This window comes from Prosopis cineraria, unplaced genomic scaffold (assembly GCF_029017545.1).
Source record: "Prosopis cineraria cultivar Desert tree isolate PC_DT_omini unplaced genomic scaffold, ASM2901754v1 PC8, whole genome shotgun sequence".
Taxonomy (NCBI): Eukaryota; Viridiplantae; Streptophyta; class Magnoliopsida; order Fabales; family Fabaceae; genus Prosopis; species Prosopis cineraria.
The window spans coordinates 1,504,728-1,510,133 of NW_026555339.1; the positions used below are offsets into that span (position 1 = coordinate 1,504,728).

The window sequence follows — 5,406 nt, forward strand, 5'->3', positions numbered from 1 at the left end:
TTAAATTTAGAAATTTCAATTATATTATTTAGTAATATTAATAATTTAATTATGTAAAAAAAATAGATCAAATTTAACCTCACGGGAACCAGGTGTCTAACTTTTTTTGAATCATTTTTTAAATCAAGGTATCTAATAAATCAAAGGTATATATAATTAAATAAAAGTGGTACTCTCTCTATTTAAAAATGTAAGGCATTTTTTGAGAATTGAATGTTAAAAAATATAAAATATTTTTAGTCTTTTGAGGTATAATCATTATCTTTTTAAAAAAGTGTCCTTATTGATAATAATTTTATATTTATTGTAAGGTATTTAATAGGGATAAATATAAAAAAATAAAATTAATTTAAAAATAAGTAACTTATTTTATTGAAGATGAAATTTAATTAAAAATATTTTATATTTTTTAAAGGTGTAAGTATATAATATCATTATACCACCAACGTGAAAGCCCAAATACAGCAAACACCCTCCCCATCGCAATTCCCATTTTCTCCAGCTCAAGCCCAAGACTTCATGCTACGATGCGACACAGCTGGAATATGATAGAAGGAAAAGTGTATTTGATTGAAGGGTAAATTTGGCAAGTGAAATATCTAACAAATAATAACTGTATGATTGAATCTCCAAAGCTACTCTTTTCAGCTTAAGCCAAAATGTAATTTGGATCCAAATAATCAATTATGTAATAAAATCTAAAACCAATTGAATTTTCCTCACAGCGAGACAAAATCAGGCGTGGAACAAAAGCAGGCAGTCATCATATCCACGAAGAATGAAGATTTATTGCATGTAGTTAATTAAAAGATTATTTAAACAACAACAACAACAAGCATTTATCCCACTAGGTGAGGTCGGCTACATGGATTGTAAGACGCCATTGTGCTATATCATTTATCAAGTTTTTAAAAATATTATTAATTAAGAGATCGCGTTCAATAACTTCCAAAAGTGTTCTCTTAGGCCTTCCTCTACATCTCTTAATTGAAATTAAAGTTATATGTTCCACTCTTCTCACTGATGCCTCCCTTAAACTTAAAGCTATACGATTTAAAAGATTATTTAAACAAAGTAGTAAAAATTCCATTTTAACAATCCATTCGCAACCGATATAATAACATCAGGCAACATCTCCCAAATAATTAATGAAACTACTTTTAACACTATAAGATTGTATCATAAAATTAGAATGCTCATTTCACAATATTGAACTTAATATGTAATTAGAATTTAAATAACACGCGGATATAATAAATTAGTATCTATCTCTCACCTGTATTTTACCACATCCAAATACAGATTGTGTTTCCGGTAGTACAGGGAAACCAATAGAAAAGCCCATCAATCGAGAAGCTAAGCAAGTTGCATCCCGCATTGTTGTCAAGAGTCAAATGCCCAGAAAGTGGAATTGAAGGGATAGAACATCGTATGGACTCAGGATTTTTATGTTTAGTTTCCCATCAAATCTAATCATTAGCTAACACCGAACTTTTCCCCTATCCAATATATATCATGTAATAACTAAACAAAAACGAAAGAAAAGACGATACAAGATGGTGGGGTGCAGGTCTAATGCGCACTATCCTCCAATAATACAATCTCTTTAATCTCCTGCAACATTTTCAGGACCTGCCACATAGTGGGCCTCTGCTCAGGGGAGGTCAAGCTACAAGTAGTAGCGACCTCAACAAGCATGTCCATTCTGTTGTCTTTCCCTCCGTTATCTTCCCGCACGGATTTCACCCAACTCACCCTATCGGTGGGCACCAATAAAGGGTGCTCCGAAGGAGGCTTCCCCGTCAGAAGTTCCAGCAACAAAACGCCGTAGGCATAAACGTCAGATTTGGGGGTTGGCTGGTGATTCGGATTGCGGGTCTCAGGGGCTCTATACGCGGCAGAATCAGGGTCGTCCTGGAAGCTGCAAGGGTTGGCCAGCATGGAAAGACAGTAATCAGTGATGCACGCTTCAAAATCAGGGCCCAGCAAAACGTTGGAGGACTTTAGATTGCCGTGCACCAGTCTCCAGGCTTGGTGGATGTAGGAAAGCCCTTGTGCTACGTCCTCTGCTATCTTCAGACACGATGTCCAGTGCAATGGCCTTGCCCTGCTTGATCGTGAACCTGCGTCCACCACACTATCAATAAACACTTGCTATTCTCAATTCAACATCCAGTCATCCACTAGTCAACAAGTTTTGGGACACGTCCAAAAACCCAACACGTGCAGAAGAGATTCAAAGTAATGCGACGTATGAATATCATACATAAGGGATCCATTCAATGGTTGCTCGAGCAAATTATAATAATAATAAGCAGGCAACTGGGTTCCACCTCTGCGACGAGGGTGCAGGTGAATTAAAAATCAACTCATTTGCACAGATCTTGTCCAACGACAACACAATTGAATAGCTACAGTCAATGTTCGTACAATTTAAAGAGTTAAAAAGGCCCCAATGCCACTTGGCAACATGATCCCCATTGCAAGGTAATCAACAACCGTAGACAAATAACCGGAAGCTAACAGACAGCCCATGCTGTTTGAAATTTAAGGATTACGGAATAAATTCTGGCCACGGGAGAGTGAGAGAGGGAAAGAGAGCAATGCACAGGACCCTAGACGACAAGGACCGGTTATGAGTCATCTCAACAAGACTAGGGGCGTTTATCGATTAAAGTACACTGTTGGTTGCCTGGCTTAACTAAGTTCAGAAAAGCAATTGTTATGTAGCCGGCAGCAAGATTCTCGGGCTTTAGCTCAGGTGCTATCAAATCCGAGAAATGGATCACATGTGAAGAGAATTTCAAAGGATTTTTTACGAACTCCACGTCATTACCCATTAGAATACTCGTTATTTTGGCAACAGCAAGCACACTTTTTTGAAATTAAGATAGTAACCCGCAAATCAAGGAAACAAGCATGCATTGGACTTGAGAGGATCAGTTCAATGTCACTCGGCCGAGTGAATGCTTCAACTCACCGACCGGAAAGGATATACAGAGAGAAGCAAACTAAAGCTAACAAGTCCGGAACAGAAAAACTTACCATGGACAAGGGAGAAAAGACTGCCATTAGGCTCGTAATCATAGATAAGAAGCCTCTCTTCCCTGGCCTGAAAATAGGCCCTAAGGGCACCAAATTGGGATGGCGAAGCCCACCCACTGATTCCATATGACTCTCAAACATTTCCTTGGTTGAGTCTGCGGCCATTTTAGTAGCATCAAGGCGCTTCACAGTGACGATCAAACGGTTATCCAACACCGCTTTGTAGGTGGTTCCTAGCGAACCCCTCCCCAAAAGCTCGGCAGAGGCTCTCATCAACTGATCCAGCGTATAAAGGTGCGCCTCCCCCGCACAGAACATTAAGCTCCCACTCTTCCCCACTTGCATCTCCTGCACCTTCTTCACCTTCTCTTCCAGTTCCTTCTCTTGCTCCATCTGCATCACAGCCGCTGCTTCTACGGTCGCCGCCCCATCCGAATCTATTAGAGTCCTCGAAGACTGCTTCTTGTCTCCGTGTTTCCTGATGACCACCACGAAACAGACAAGCGAAGCGATAAGGACGCAAACCCCTGCGCAGAACCCAATAATAACAGCGTTTCCATTGTGTTTCTTGTACGGCGGACGAATCAACCCGTCGACGCCGTGGGCTTGTGCACTCTGCCCAAGCTGCACCGCCGGAGGCGGCGGCGCTGCCACGAGTGGTGCCGCCGTTCCGAAGAAAGGTGCGTTTGGATGGCATTCTTTGTGGATGATTTCCCCGCAGAGGCCTGGATTTAGAGAGAAGGAGGAGGGTCCAAAACGGACTAAAGTGGGCGTGACAGGAATGGGACCGGAAAAGTTGTTACCAGTGACGTCGAATGTTCGGAGAGAAGACTGATTGAAAGGAGGAATGGTTCCGTTGAATCTATTCCAGCCGAGACGGAGGTAGTAGAAACGGTCTAGCTTCGTTAAGTTGGCGGGGATAGGCCCTGAGAGATTGTTGTGAGAGAAATCCAACGTGCGAAGCCTGTGAAGGGAGAGGACTGAAGGAGGAAAAGAACCCGTGAACCGATTATTATCGAGGAAGAGGCTTTTGAGGTTGTGGAGACCGGAGAGATCCGGGATGGGTCCGGTGAGGGAGTTATTCTGCAAGCTGAGCACTCGGAGCTGGTCAAGACCAGACAATGTGTTCGAAGCGAAGATACCACCGAGATCTAAACCTTGAAGAACAAGACGCTCCACCTTTAGTTTTGCATTGCATTGAACACCTTGCCATTTGCAGAAAGCGTCTCCGGAAATGTTATGAGGGAAACGGAGGTGATTGTTGAGATCAGCTTTGGATTTGAATGACAGTAAGGCAGCAGCATCAGGAGGTAAGAACAGATGAAATGCAGATGGAGGATGATGCATGAGAGGTCTGGAAGGAGCAACGAAGGAGCAAAGTAAAAACAACACAACTGAAAGCAGAAACAAGAAGTTTTGAACTTGAAGTAGAAGGCGGAAATGATGTAGTCTAAGCATTGCAGAAAAAGGATGGGTTAAAAAGAATAAAGGAAATGAGAGAATATATACGCAGGAAGCAATCTCAGGGTCCTCAGAACCCTCTCTCAGGTCGATTCAGGAAGCAAGTGGGTATAGATGTAAGTCCACAATTGTCATGGTCTACGGGGCTAAAGGACTGGGAATAGGGTTTTTTTTTTTTTTTCCCCAAGAGTTGTAAAAAGTAGTAGGGACTAGGGAAAATATATTACAGAGACCGAAGAGAAGAGGCTCGCAGTCATAGAAGTGAAGCGAGCAGTACGTGACAAAAGGATACAGGAGCAGCTGTCCCAGCATGGCTCAGAAATCACGTGAAGCTCCGGTACCCACCATCCCCAGTGATAATAGATTTCACAAGTCACAGTAGAACAGTAGATACACTTAAATATCATTTTCACACCGACCTTTTCACCTTGCTATTACATTACTCATTAATTTAGTCCCCTTTCGTATGGTTGAATTGAAATGATGGAGATAAATATGAAAATTGAATTCAAAATTTTGTATGTTTAGCTGGGTAAAAAAATGTTGAATTGAGCTTTCACGAAAAAATCATTTTTATCAAAATTGATGAAATTGAACTCATGGAGTTCAAATTCCACCAATCCTCACCCTTATCTTCTCCATTATATCCTTCATTAATCTCAACACACTTGACAACAAGCAATTGAGCACCACCTCAGTAGCAGTTATAACATCTTAATTTTTAATTATATGATTTATTAAGCTTAATTAAAATAATTAAGTAAGTTGACGTCGTGTGTAGTCAGACAAGAATAATAAGTGTTTTCGGTTGGATTTTCAGGTATAATTTAGATCAAAGTGAAATTGGGTCACTTGGAGATCAAAAATTGAAGAAAAAGAAGCTAAAAAGCCTCCGTGCCA

At 40.8% G+C, this 5,406-nt stretch overlaps 1 pseudogene; it reads right to left on the reverse strand.

Annotated features, from left to right (window-relative positions):
* Positions 1–1,174: 1,174 nt before the first annotated feature.
* LOC129317610 (probable inactive receptor kinase At5g67200) lies at positions 1,175–4,732 on the reverse strand (annotated as a pseudogene).
* Between the last annotated feature and the right edge of the window lie 674 nt (positions 4,733–5,406).